The sequence below is a fragment of the Montipora capricornis genome, chromosome 2 (assembly GCF_036669925.1).
Source record: "Montipora capricornis isolate CH-2021 chromosome 2, ASM3666992v2, whole genome shotgun sequence".
NCBI lineage: Eukaryota > Metazoa > Cnidaria > Anthozoa > Scleractinia > Acroporidae > Montipora > Montipora capricornis.
In genome coordinates, this window is record NC_090884.1 from 10,984,757 (window position 1) to 11,000,073 (window position 15,317).

Genomic DNA, 15,317 nt, shown 5'->3' on the forward strand with positions numbered 1-15,317 from the left:
TAATAATGCTGAGGCAACGCACGCATATCACGTATCACGAATCACCTTTCTGAGGTTTGCGCCAATTTTTGTAAACAAGAAGCGATACTTCTTGTTTACAAACATTGACCTCACATTTGATTGGCTAGCTGTGAGTTTCTTTAATCATTAACCGTTCAAAATACCTACAATCGGCGTCAAAATTGTTGAGACACTCTTATCCTTTAGGGTCTATTTCAAGCTCGGTGCGAAAATGACTCCGTCCCCCTTATCCCCGGAACAATGTTGTGTTATTTTCTCTTTCCTACGAGCCTTGTCAACAGTGGTACAACATTGATTAGGGGGGGAGAGGGAGGGTATCCCGGAAAAGTACTTTTTGGACTATTTTTCTTTGCACGAGTCTCCCAACTTTGTACGCAGAGTTCTGCGAAAAGCAGCTGAATTGACAAATCACAACTCGGCATCTTTACCGGCACGGTATATTAAAATTCAGCTTGAAAGAGACTTTTAAAGGACGAAGACAAAGGACTTCAGGAATGCAACGGGGTTTGAACCAGTGACCTGACGATACCGGTGTGAGCTCCCAACGTCAGTGGCTTCATAGCTCTGTTGGTTAGAGGGTCGCAACGGTATCGCGAGGTCACGGGTTCAAACCTTGTTGAAGTCCTGAATTTTTCAGGCTTTCATTACGCAATTGCAAAAATGCGAGGATCATACCTTCACTTGATTTCATATCCGCATTTCATATATCATTTCATCAATATTACTCTTGTCAGTTTAGCGGACATAATGTGTAAACCTTGCCCCGTTCACAAGTAACAGCCTGTACCGTTTACGATTTGGACTCAAAAGACACAACTGTTTATATTTTTCGCGTATTCGAATTCATGATTCCCTTACAGTATGTGTGTAAAGTAACGCACTGAAAACTTGAATCGAAGTTATCATAGTAATGATATTTATGCTCTGTCATCTACATTAAGATTATTTGTTGGGGAGGACTGATAAAGAAGAAAGGTTATCAAAGGTTGCCTCAGTCAAACCACCCAAAGTCCAAAAAGCGCAACTAATAAAACGGTGATAAAGGGTCTTCTGAGGAGGTAACGGCTTTCGCGACCAACACAACATTTTTTTGTTTGAAAACGACAAACTGAGAACTGAGCCGTAATTTCCCCACTGGAAATTATCAGAAACACATGACCTTGAAGAGTGTAACTTGCAGCTCTTTTTTAGAACACCAATTTAATGCCCAAATATGGACAAAAATAAGATCGAAGCTGCACGCGCGGGGAAATGCACGAGCAACGTTACATCCAAATAAGGAGATTTTTAAGCTCAAAAAACCCCAGCTCTGAACCAGAGTTAAGCGCTTCAAGGTCATGAGATTCTGGAATTATACAAAGATTTTATTTGTCTCCCCAGGACCTATGATTATTTTTTTCTTATATTTAACAATTATTCGCCGAAGGCTCAGTGATTATCGGTGATTGGTATAAATACACAGGTGATTATACAAAATCGCGCGCTCTATTGGCTCGCTATCTCGGATTATCAGCCGATAATCACCTCGACGGACAAAATGGCTCCCAGTAGTCGTTTTGCCACTGTAAGTGAAGATGATTTCGCGTTGAAATGTTTTTTTTTTCTTTTTTGAAATAATCACCTGTGTATTTATACTAAAACAATTATTTGCCTCAGGCTCAGTGATTATCGGTGAATATTCACCTTGACTTCGTCTCGGTGAATATTCACCGATAATCACTTCGCCTTCGGCGAATAATTGATAAATATTCACCGAGACGAAGTCGAGGTTAATATTCACCGATAATCACTGAGCTTGAGGTGAATAATTGTTTTAGTATAAATACACAGGTGATTATTTCAAAAAAGAGAAAAAACAACATTTCTTCACTTACAGTGGCAAAACGAAATCCGAGATAGCGAGCCAATGAGAGCGCGCGATTTTGTATTATCACCTGTGTATTTATACTAAATATTATTAGAGCGGTTTTCAAATGAGTGTCGTAAAACCAAAACCATAGTAATTACTTTGGCCAATCAAAAAGGACAATCCAGTAAACCAATCAAAACTCGAATTAATTACTCGTAGCCGACACAAAGCGCGGGAAATTGTGCACGCGCGAGCCACGATTGGTTTTGATTTCACTTGTGATTGGTTGAAAAAGTGGCGCGAGAACTTTGAACCAATCACTGAGTGAAGTAATGCAAAACCAAAGTAATTCGCTAATTACTTTGGACACTCAATTGAAAACAGCTCTAGTGATTGAAGTATTGTCTATTACTAATCAGAGGAGTTTATAGTCGAATCTCTGTTTACATTTTTTGCCTTATTACCATAAGCCTATCGTTTTCTAATATATTTATCAGCCAAAAAACCAGTTCTAAATATTGAAAGTACATTGCAAAATGAGGTACTTCCGAGATTTCGAGCGCAATTTACCGGATAATCTCTGAGTAATGTCGCTTAGCTTCGAAAATGTGGAATTATATATACAGACTCTATGGGTTCATTGACGCTTTTTCCACCCAAGATTTTATCGGTTTTTGATAGCTAATAACTCGCTCGTTACCAAAGCCAAAGGGCTCAAAATTGGACATTTGACATAGTTTAACACGTTCTACCTTTCAGGAAGTCAATTGTGAATAGCGTGATGCTTTCTGTCAACAAACTCGTTTGTTAGTGAGACAAAATCTAAACAATGACGTCAGAAAGAATGAGTGTGACGTCACGGAGGCCATGTTGGTGTTCCTAAACAATTGGACTGCAGCCATGTTCTATTATCATGTAAAACGTTTTCTTTTGTTTCGGTGGATAAACAAGGTTACTGATCACGAGAGTGAAAACACTCTATTAAATAAAGTCAAAGCCCGATGAAAATGTAAATCATGTCATGCTGTTAAGGCGCTGTTACAATGTACAATCTTTCGTGCAACTTGTCTCGCATTGCCTTTTTTTACAAACGTTCTCACATTACTCAACAAGTTGTTTTACGGGTTTTTCACTGAGCAACGTTTCGATGATCACATGAGGTTAATTTAAAGGAACATTTTCATTGGCTGGTGCCGCAAACCGTTGCAAGACAAGTTGCAGGACAGATGTTACACTGCGCAATGCTTCAAAACTTCGTTGCAACCGTTGCGGAAAGTAGAACTCAATTCTAATTTCTGCCCCGGTATCACATAACCGGCCTCGAAGCTTGTCAGAAACAATACCTATTGTAGCTCTCCACCCACACTCACTTATGCCCCTTGCCACTCGACTCTTTCTGCATCTTGAAACTGTTTATTCTTTTACACTGCTACTGATTTTAGGAGGATATTGTATGACATAACTGTCATCGGAGCTTGTCAGAAAAGCGAGGCTGAAAACTCACGATCGTGGGCTCATTGTTGCTGCACGGTCTCGCGAGAATCCGTTATAACTAATTTTGAAGACAGACGTATCGTTACTTAATGATAACTTTCACAAATCCTGATTAAAGTCATCCTTAAAGCTTACTTCCTTATCACACAGTTAAACCAGACTTTATGGCTTCATGAATGACTCAATATTCGAACACGCACAAGCAGAGTTTTCGATAACTTTTCAAAGTACCTGATTTGATAATGAAAGTGCCGGACATGGTTATTTTCCGTTGTAAGACCGATTGCAAGTGCCTTGGGAGTGAACCCTCAAGGAGGCCCGATTCCCCTATACATTACTATAAATGCAAGTTTGGGGTGGGGCGGAAACTAAACTTATCGCGTGAGTGAAATGCCAACAGGTGGATTATTCCGTTTAGTAAATAAAATAAGGCGATGTGACTTCTTCGTGGCGTTTTCTTAGACGGCCAAATTGTCTGCAGGGGATTTTTTTACGTCTGGGTCGCAAGCTCTCCACGACGTTTTCCCCATACAGTTCTTCTTTTATAGCAAACATGTTTTGTTGTTTTTGAATAAAAGTACTGAAACACAAATTGACAATTTTAATTTTCTTTACCTATTAGATATATAGATATATATTTAAAAAAAATTTTGTCATTGCGTCACGCTTCCTTCCCCTTCCTTTGCATTTTACTTCTGTGCATGTCACTTCAGTTTGCGGGGTTATTTTAGGCATGATAACTGTTGCCAGTAAAATCCGGTTGAATCCGGTTCAAAAGATGAATTGATGAAACTTTTTTTGGGCTTAAATTAATCCAAGAGAAAAAATAAGGTCAGGCAGAATAGGCTCCTCGGTCAGGGTAAGATTAGTTTTGGTCCTTAAATGTAGATATTAATTGACTTATTATAGAAAAGTAAATAATGAAAACAACTGTGTCAAGTTGGTTTGAACATGATCGTCGTGGTAGTTTAGTGGTGAAGACAAAGTACTGTAGAGTAGTACAGTTCTTTGTTCCCTTACTACGCTGTAATGTTGAGACAATGGATAAGGGTATGAATACGGAAACCGATGAGATGATAGGAAACATAAAGATGATGTGTTGAGAGTGAGACAGAGCTTTAGGGAAGGCATAGGTGTTTTCAGTCCTTTTTAGTGGGTTGATAGCTGCTCAGTTTAAACTGTAGGTAGAGAGCATATTTAACCAGATAAAAACGGATTCAACCGTACCTGAGACCGGATTTGACAGACAGCATCATTTCCTGTAATTGTAACCCCGACCCCCTCCGGTTATTTTTAATAATCCCGTCTCTAATCACGATTTGCTTTGGGCACAGCCAAATGATATGTTTAAGTATTGTAACTTAATCGCGGCGTTTGGCAAAGCAAGGCTGAAGCACATTATAGTTCAGTTTCGGGAGAACGGTGTTAGCAGAATAACTTCACAGGTTCGAGTCCCTTTTAACCAATCACCCATGAGTCTCTCAAATTATTCTTTTAACTTGTATTTTACAAGTTCGCTACTATGCTCTGAGAGTTTTACGTGTACTCTACTTTTTTCTTCTCTCCAGTCGAAACTGGAAATTTTAATTTTAATTCGTTCTTGATTGAGCTTAGTGATGGTGTCGCTGTTACTGAATTTTTGCCAATAGTTTATTTATCCCTATGTTTAGTTCTATTACTGGAGGCTAAAATGTGACCAAGTCAAAAGACCCCAATTTTTAGCAGAGCGCGCGGAACACCATGGTTAAGAAAACACGTTAACCACGATAAATTTTGGGTTTGGTTATGACTTCATCGTGCGACTGTCCATCAGCGCTTTTTGGCGGGAAGTTGCACGGCAAAAATTTTGAAGACAATTAAAAAACAAGCTAAGTATTTTTAATATGCCGTAAAACGAAGAATGAAGAGAAAGAGAGGGAGGAAAAAAACTGTAAGCAGGCGACATGTAAAAGGGAGAGGGACAAAGAAAGAGCTCGAATAAAGAAACGAAATTACGTTGAAGAAATTTAAAGAGCAAGTGGAAGACAGAGACATGAAAGTCAGTTCCTTTTCGAACTTGTACGTTAGTCGAAAAGAAACGACAACTGAACGTAGCGCCAAAATATCGATCTTCAAATCCAGTTTATCACTGAGTATCATCTTGCTTATAAATGTTTATTAGACAATCACGCATGAAATAATTAACAATTATTGGACGAGGCCGAAGCCGAAGCCGAAGGCTGAGGCAAATAAATGATCTGCGAGACACCGACAAATCACGATATTTTGCGATAACCGAGTTCAATAATTATTTTATCATTCTATGACTGAGTTAACTTTACTTTTCACAATTCCCATGGAATGATAAATGTGATACATTTATCATTCGATGTATTTTTTCCTTCCTTTTCATTGGCCGAGAGCCCACCACGTGACCTGCAAATAACTGTCTACAAATAAGTGTTTTGCTGCAAATAATATTCTGCTCATGCGTAATTGGAACCATGCTCTTGTGTGAAAATGGCAGTTCGCTTTCCTGAGCTTTCAGAAAAAGATTTTAATTGTTGTTGAATTGTGAAAAATAAAGTTAACTCAGTCATCGAATGATAAAACAATTATTGAACTCGGTTATCGCAAAATATCGTGATTTTGTCAGTGTCTCACAGATCAATTTTTTTTTCGAAGCCGAGCCACTGACAAATCACGATATTTTGCTCGACCTCGTGCAATAATTGTTTTAATAATTGACTTTATATCTACTTGTCGACTGATCTTCAATGACAATACTGTTGTTTTGGGTTCATTCTATATTATTCGGCACGGGAATAAAACTGAGTATAGTCTTGCTTATAATTTTTTATTAGACAATCACAACTGAAATAAATACATTAATTGACTTAACATCTACTTGTCGACTGATCTTCAAGGACAATATTGTTGTTTTGGGTTCATTCTATATTATTCGGCTTACAATCGCGCAGATCATCACGTCTTCTCAGCAATAACCACTACAATGATTTTTAAGGGAAGTGGCATCATATTTTAGCCTTGCACTGAAAACTAAAGGTGTCTTTGTATGTTAAAACAGCAAAAACTGCTGCAGGTTTCGTAAATAGCCGTTTCAAGTGGAAATAGATCAAATAATTTGAAATAAAATTTCAAATATGGACTCGATGGTTTGAAAAATGCGCTGTCCATGTGTTATGTGCTGCTCATATTATTACAATTCATTTTGTTATCAGCAAAATGTTATATTAAATTCTGAATTCAAGCCATTTTTTTTTTTGACCGAAAAGCAATCTTGATAACTGCTATGACAGTGCCACTCTAATATTTTTCTTGAGTACAATCAGATTTGGCTTTCAATTATGCCTTATCTGGCCCTTGAAAAATACAAAACATAGCAGAGACTTTCTTCTTACACCTTGAGTTTGTTCATTTTTCTACATCTAATTCTAATTCGGGTAGTTAAGATCGACTCTTCACTTAACTGAACAGAGCTCTAAATTTCACCTGCGATGTGTCATCCATTGGTGTCAACTTAATCTTTTCCGGTTCACTTCTTTCTTAAGAGTTTAAATGGAAGAATTTAAATTTCAGCTAAAAACTTCTTAACGTGAGGTTGTTTTTCTTGTTTGTACTTTGGAACTCTTAGGTAGCTGTTGATGCACAAAACACACTTCCTTTAATCTATCTTGATTATTACTGGGTGTTAAAATGACTGCAAACCGTTCAGCTAGTAATTCATTGAAAATTTCGAAGGTTTTGGTTCCCTAGTAGATCTTCGTATGTCCTAGGGACTTTTTGTTGTTAAGAGGGCAAAGAATACCCAAAGTAAATACCAAATCGAGAATGGGATAAATAATTTGTCGACATGATTAGTTGATAAATAGATTCTGACGCTGGAAAGTGGGATTTGGAACAAAATTATATCTCAGGGAAATGAAAATTCAATGGCTGCCCGCTTCCCCTCTATCAAGACTTAGAGGATAGAACTGATTCGGTTTTAAAGAGATATTTTTCCACGCTGATTCTGTCATATTCAATGTGAGTAAACAACATGTTGACCCATCACTTTTAACATGGAGTTACCTAGGTTTCTTCCACCTCAATTGACACTATTCTGAAAAAAAACTTAATAAAATAAATTGCTAGGTCTCTTCTTAGCAAATACATTGAATATACGAGCACTTACCTGTTAGCAACTGGAATCTCATTTTGTTTCCGCATAACCTCCTAAGTGTCCGAAACTACATTTAAGGAGATCTTCCTTAATTCTTATTTTGGAAAATATAAATTCAATTCACAAAACAAAACCAAGTATACAGAAAAAAAAATCTTGGTTGCGTGTTGCCTCTCTCACACATTTTATATGAGGACAGATCCATGATAGCACCCGAATGGCACGGACTTAACTTCCGTGTTTCCCGAAGTTCCCATGCACGTGTGTGTTATAACTCACTCTTAAGGTCTTTAAGGAACGACAAACATTCTGGATTTTAATTATCGCCCATAATTTTGTGTATCAGAACACCTGAAACGTGATCGATTAATTACCAGCGGTTGGATTCCGCCACACCTCTATTTCATCAGTGCATGGAGAAACACTTCTATTTCTGTTTCGTAAGAATGTCAAAGATCATGAAATTAAGAGCAAGGTTAAGTGGTCTAGGTTTCAAAGGTGCTTCACTTGAGGTTATTAATTATTCACGTGAGCATGACGTCGTTACCATGTGCTCCAAAGATGGAAAGAAGTTCGCACGTGAAGAGAGAAGACGATGAAGTGGTTTGTTGTCTTCATTCATTTTCCCACTATTTTAAAAGGGTTTGAAGGCGAACTGAAGAGGGATTTTCAGAAAAGAAGGTAAATGGCTTTTGCTGGGTGTACGGAACTTCCTCTTACCGCTCAGTTCCAGGAGCTTCTGTGATAGATGAAGTCACACTTCACACCCAATTTGCAAGGTTTAACCGTTTAAGACTGACTGTCAAACTTACTTAAGGCGTTTGATAGAAAAAAAGTATATGAAGCGCAATTAAGAAACAAAAACAGTGCCTTAAGGCGATTAAAATGATTAGTTGTCAAACTAAAATATTCTTGACAGTTTGTTTGGTAGCATGATCAACAAGGTCCATAAAAAACTCTACGACGTAGTAACATTGCCTCATTAAAAATAATGTTTCATCAGGTTCATCTCACTCTTCGGTATAATGCGAGAATAGATTATTTATAAAAGCTACATACTGATAAGGGCAGACGATGGATTTTATTCCCTCTTTGAGCTCCAAGTATGAGTTTCTAGCTATAAGGAGATACCAACAGGCTTTAAGTCAGTCCTCGGAAGTCAAGAAACACCTAACCAACACTTCGCATGTTTCCTGTGCTCTGCTTTTAAATCAGTTATTTTGAAACTTTTAGGAAAGAGATACTTAGATGAATTTCAGTCTCAAATATAATGCGAATACCGCACATTATTAATAGTCATTACCTTCCCCTATGATTGACTTCACTTTTTACACACGTTGCCAACCTGCCAATCACATGTGAAGTAAACAAAAAGCTTACTAAGAAGTGCATGGTTAATAGCAGCAAATCTTCAGACTTTCAGCTTGCTTAAAAGTACATCCGCATCGTTTTTTTTCTTTCAGAAGATAAAGTTCATGGTAAAAAAACTGTTCTTCACGTTTGCGTGACTTTCAGTTTTGTGTCGCATTACGTGTCCTTCAAATCCTTGAAGTGTTTTTTCAACACTGGTAAAACTCAAGTGTTTTCGAATCGTTTAAGCAGTTTATAATGAGAGATGTGTGCGAATAAAACGTCTTTTAACGTTTCACGTTTCTTTGTGACACAAGCATCCGCGGGAGGTTGACACTTTAACATATCAATCTTGACCTCCTCCTGGAAATATGAAATATCTTGCATTTTTCTCAGCTAGAGTTACCAAACGACTTTCCTTGTAGATTTTCTAAATTCGTAGTTCTTCATCATGAATCGAAATCATGTTTTTCGTATTTCTGCCTTGCATGCCATTTCGAGGAACTGAAAATGTCCCGAGAATCCTGGAACACGAGCCCTGTTGATTGCCCCACAATGCCGCTACTGCAGGGTATCTGACAAACCCGGGACCCCTTCAGAAAGCTAACTAGGGAGATGTCCAGAAAACAATAAAGAAAATCGGCAGGCAAAAATCAGGTGCACCCACCGCTTACAAGCTATCCCTTTACTGAATAACTGCCCTCTTTGCAATTTAGAATTCTTATGGCTTTGGAAGTTGAAAAGGCAATAAAGATAAGTAGGTTGTTTAGTGAGCAGTGTTTCAACGGTCTTATGGCCTCCGAAGTAGTTGTTCCAGCGCTCCGTGTAGATGGCCTTACACTTTAGCAAAGCAAACTTTCGAGAAATAAGAGGTACACCTTTTAGCTTAGGGCAGAGGTTTGAAATCAACTCTGCCCTGAAATGTGATTGAACTGTGCTGTACTTAGTACCAGTTCATATTCAACCTGTTTATTGCACTATGGTAGCATTCCTTATGGATTAAAATGAACGGGAAATAACTATATAATTAATAGTATTTTGTCCTCGAAGGAAATGTGGCTATTAAGGATAAAAGTTTAACGACTAAAGGAAATATGGAATACACACTTCCTGATCAACTTGTCACAGAATTCAAGGCCTGAGAATTCAAGAATTCAAGGCCTGAGGCAAAAAATGGATATCTCAGTTTTTTTGCAAACTGAAGGAGAGGGCAGATGTATTAACGAAATGGTATTTGTTCACAAATCTGTAAGTGAGCCATTATTTGGATAGATTCTCCAAGGAAACAACTTTTCGTGAGTTGGATAATGAATAATTTTAATCTAATTTTATTAGAGTTCGTGGGTCAAGTCCAAGAATTCAATTTTATTTCATAATCGAGCTCGCCAGCGCTAATGAAGTTATGTAGTTATGCAATTCCCTTCTTGAAGGGTTCAGTCGCTTCTGTTAATTGATTGCGTTTTGTCAATTGCATTTTCTTCTTATCTGATCAGTTTTCGTCGTTGACAAGGTGAACGTTCCTATACGAGTTAAGGGCTTTATCATAACAGCTTCGAACTAGTTGAAAGATTTCAGTTTTCGACACAGCATTCGTATGAACTCGAATGGCTTTTTTGCTTTCATGTTGCATCGGATAATTAAAATTTGTTAGCGACAATAAAACGTCAAAGTGAAGTAAGGCCAGTCTGCATGCCTGAGAGAGACAGAAAGGGTAAGCTTCTCATGGGGGAAGTTTCACTTCTCTAATGAAAGGACACTATTGAGTAAAAAACTAGCTGTTCCTCTAGTGCGATTTCATGTAGTGCAATTGGGCGGGCCTTTCTTGCTTGTATTTCTCGCTCGTGCATTTCTATTTTTTTGGTTGGTTTTCTGTCAACTCTTTCCTCTTTAATTTAGGATAAACAGCGTAAAACTCCTTCTGTTATATGCGGTTTGGTTTGCTGCCCCAGAAAAATCTCCCTTAGTAGCATCTGGGTGACGAGGAACCTTACTCGAATCAGTTCTTGTTTTGGCAGGGCCTGCAGCGTTATAACATGGCTGTCACCATTGTACTTTGTTACCTCTAACCTTTCAAAGTGGCACCTACCATTATGTCCTTTTAGGCGATTTTAAGTTTTGTTCTTGAAGATTTTGCTTTACGATATATCTCAAATTCGCTCCCAACACACATTTTCCCAACAGAATTAAATTGCTGTTGCAAGTTTCGTCGAATTATTGATGGGACTACAAAACATATCTCGAAACTTTACAATTCAGTTGCAAGGTGTCAATTACAAAACTGTCTGATGCCACACACGAATTGATATCGAAGAAAATGACGGGGATAGATAGAACAACACATACATCCGAAATCATCAATTTTATAGTGTATTATGCATGCTTCTCTAGGCTGATGTGCAATGAATTCAAACAACTTTTTCTGATCATCTTGGAACCGACGAAGATGTGAGGCACATCGAAACCTGTCTTGCAAAGTAACAGGTTTCCCTATCTTTATAAAAATTGTACTTCATTTACTGCTTTCTATCCCAAGAACCCGGTAAACTACGACTTTGAGTTACAAGGAGTTATTCGTCTGGAGCAGGACCTTGGGGTGCAAAGAGGGTCAGCATTAATAGAATTAATTAAAACCAAGCCAAAGAGAATGTTTTATTCGTCTGGGCTGGGTGATCGGATGAAATAAAAGAGTTATCATCTATTTACTGAATCATGACATTTAGATATTGATTTTAGTGACTGATTATCCTTTCGAAAACTCCATTGAAGGGTTGCGAGGAGCCGAATTTTTAATGCCAAAGCCGAAAAAGACTATCTTTTGAAACACCGGAATTAACCGCACGACAAATAAAATATTTCGCATCATCTGATAGTCGGGATTTACCCGGTCAAGCAGGATGCGGGCGCATCGAATCCAAATTCTCGTTTGACCACCAAAGTCCGGGATATGTTGTTAGTATTGTATGTGAGACTGCAGCATGCTTCAAGATTCAAATATCATCGTGTATAAATATGAGTTCCTTTGTTTTTTCGTGAACTTAAGATTTAGTCACCATTAAATTGAATGCTAATGTTCTTGCATATTGACGAGTTCCATAGTAAAGTGCAAAAGAAGAGAGAGATGGCTTTACATTTAATGAACTAATGAAATAAGACAAAACCGTGACCTTGCCCCATATTGAAGGCACGATATCAGTAAAGTAATGTTAAGTGAAAACGACGGCCATTTAAGTTAAATCTCGTACCGAGGGCCATATTTGCTTAGAAATAAAAATTAACGATTGACAACTGTAAGACGATCACTGGCAAGGGGTTTACTTTCATAGCGGAGTCAAAACTGTATTATCTTGGCGATCATATTGAAAGCTCGATACTTGTAGGGCATGTGTGCTGACTAACAGTTATGGACACAAACATGACAGTGTTAAGAATCCCAAACAAGAGTGAAGCATTTTGCAACGTTAACAGTGAACGAAATGCGGCACCTGCAGTTGAATTAAGATCAATGAAGGACGCATCCAGCCACTGAATTGAAGCAGAAGGATCTGCGTGCAATTTCAGCGCTCTAAACAATGCGACACGCTGGCTCTGCTTCCGTAGATCAGTGAAATAGAGAACTGAATAATAGATAATAGGAGGAAACATTTAATGGGACCATTTTGATTAAAATTTATTGATGATCTTATCAAGACATGTTCAATCAAATGTGGGACATGATTTGCAAAAGGTCTGGAAGGAAAACAAAACACATACAATGCAGTTTAAGGCTTGAAACAGAAAGCATCCACCACTGAACAGTGATGGCATTAAAATCGATAGGCCCGTTGAGAAGATCTGTAAATTCAAGAAGTATAAAGGAAATTGGACTCTTAAAAGAGAGAGACCTAATATTGAAAGATTATTAAGCCAAAACTTCCTTTATTTACTTATTTAGTTCTTAGAATAGAACACCATTTAAAACCTTTCTTATCAATAGTCATAAGAGTATTTGCTGGTCTTCCTTTCACAGACAGAGTTTCAACTGAGATATTTCGATTCAGTCTTTGTCTTTATCGGTGAAACGTATTTCTTGTTGGAGAAATTGCAACTCATGGCCCCTCATATTCCATGGCATTCAGATAAGCTGTTGGAAGACTGACACATCTGAAACCATAAGATACTACGGGCAAGGAATTTCAGTTCGGAAACTAATCATCTCTTCGATTAAAGATTCAAAGAATAACAAAAAATAAAAATGTAATTATGCAATAAAAGGACTGAAGTCTTTAAAGTACCACATTATATTTAGGGCGCCGGACTATTGCTCAGAATTATTAATCTCTTTGTCTTTATGTTTAGCGTGGAGAGAAGTTGCAAAGCCGCTTTCTTAAGCAGACACAAAGTTAGTCGTGCTTTTCTAACATCCCAACAGTTCGTTTTCAAATCAGTTGCACTCTTAGTTTATCCGCGGGGTTTGATCTTTCACGGCTGAGTCTCGCGTATCCGAATGAGTTGCTTATTAGCGTCGATCATCTTCACAACTTGGGAAGATCATGATCATTGCGAGATCTCGAATTCTCCTCGTAGGGTAGCTCATGTCATAACTGAATGTTCCTTTATCAAATGTCGCTGATATCCTGTCTAGCCATTCCTCTTAAAGTACAAACGTTAATTTATACGTGGGAGATTTTGGTAAAAGTGTTTGTTGTAAAGTTTGGGCGGTTAAGGATGGAATACTCTAGTAAAACTCAACAACATGAAGTGCGATTATTTCTGTTTATTTCCTGCCTATCTTAGAACATTTTAAGCGATGAAAGCTTAGGTCAGCCTCATTTACAGCACAACAAAGACGAATTTACGGCGATTGACTACCTGTATGTCTAAATAAAGTCTATCTGCTGTAACCGGAAGATTCTTTAACACATGTAAAGAGGTGTAGCGATGATCTTTTGTGTCCCAGTCGTGTAATTAAGCTGGCGAGGAAAGAAACAACAAGCAAACTTGAGAATAAAGACATGACATGGTGAAATACAGTCTTTAAGATGTCTTCATTGCTGAGTTCAAGCTAAGTTAGTCGCGCTATTGAAAAAGGGTTCCGAAAATTGGAGACTGAGTGGTGAACTACATGCAGTCTAAGCCATGTCGTATACGCGTAATTGCGGAATGCATTTACAACGTTGATAGTAATATCTTTCTGAATCAGCCAGTAAAATCGTTTATTTTATTTTTATTTTTTTAATCCAGTAAAAAAGTGCACCAAATTATATGAAGTAAGCTTGAGATCGTCGATCAAGTCCGTAGCACAATAGAACACAGTTTACTTTCAATTGGAGCGGCGTAGATCCAAACTCTATATAGCTCTAACACTCAAGGTCAAGTTAAATAAATGACAAGAAAGTGAATCTGCTCGTGAACGGACTTCCTAGACTTCTTGGATTAAAACGATGCACTGTACGAAGGTTCCGCCGAACGAAACCAATTTATAAACTCGGAAAAACTTTTAAAATACCAACCCATACTCCTTAATCTGAAAGATTAGCAGCAGCATGGAGTCAGTCTCGTTGCTGTGGTTTGATTTGCGGGGGCCTCAGGAACTTCCAAAAGTACTTGTGGTAAAACCTTGTCTTCAAGTCGAAGTATAAATTTAATGAAATAATCTGATAACCCACGAAGCGCGGCTCGTATGAATTATAGCTTATCGTGAGATACAGCTGAATCACTTCGGAGCCAAAAGTTGTGACAAATTTCTGACATCAGTACTAATACAGAAATTAATCTGAAAATGTATCAAGTTGGTTTGCTAAAAGTAAATGAACTAATTGCGAATATATCTGGAACGGTGTTCTGTATCAGCAATCATTGACGCAGTCACCTCTGACGGCATACTAAATAATAGGAAGTGCGGCAATTTATCATATACCAGATATAGCTATCTAAAAGCACAGCTCAGAGTCGTGGTGCTTTGCAGCGAGAGTTGGAGCATCTTTCATCACACTCATGGGCGGCTTATTTGATACAAGTCCCAACAACGATGTTATCGTCGGAACTTTCTAGAAAAGAATTGCTTCAAGTAGATGCTTTCCTCCTGTACTATTGTCTTCTCGACTCTTTTTGTACAATAAAGAGACTAAAGACCATGTCTAAAACAGAATCGGCCAAAACTAAGGATTATTTGGAATGACGCAGCTTTTAAGAACTTGCTAAACCATGTTTAACTCATCGGCCACAAGCGTCAAACACTTAGCTCTTGACTCCGCACACGGCAGGAGTTTGTATTTGGGTAGCGTGGCTTTCCTTTTTAGTAATCCAAATTTCTATTCGATCTGGTCTCGCCCAGAGGTCTGCACATGCCACCCTTTGCCTACAAGTAATTACAAATCTGTTTATTTACTTGTTCTTCTGTGTTGCCATTGGAGTATAATTCTATTTTACGGGAAGACAAAAATTCACACCTCGAGGACAATC

At 38.0% G+C, this 15,317-nt stretch overlaps 1 long non-coding RNA gene across 1 annotated transcript; it reads right to left on the reverse strand.

The window, feature by feature from the left end:
* Nucleotides 1-13,614: 13,614 nt before the first annotated feature.
* Nucleotides 13,615-14,591, reverse strand: LOC138037773 (uncharacterized). The gene is made up of 2 exons (XR_011130093.1): nucleotides 14,366-14,591; nucleotides 13,615-13,825 (listed from the first exon to the last, which is right to left on the reverse strand). It is a non-coding gene; the product is annotated as an uncharacterized lncRNA (long non-coding RNA).
* Nucleotides 14,592-15,317: the final 726 nt, after the last annotated feature.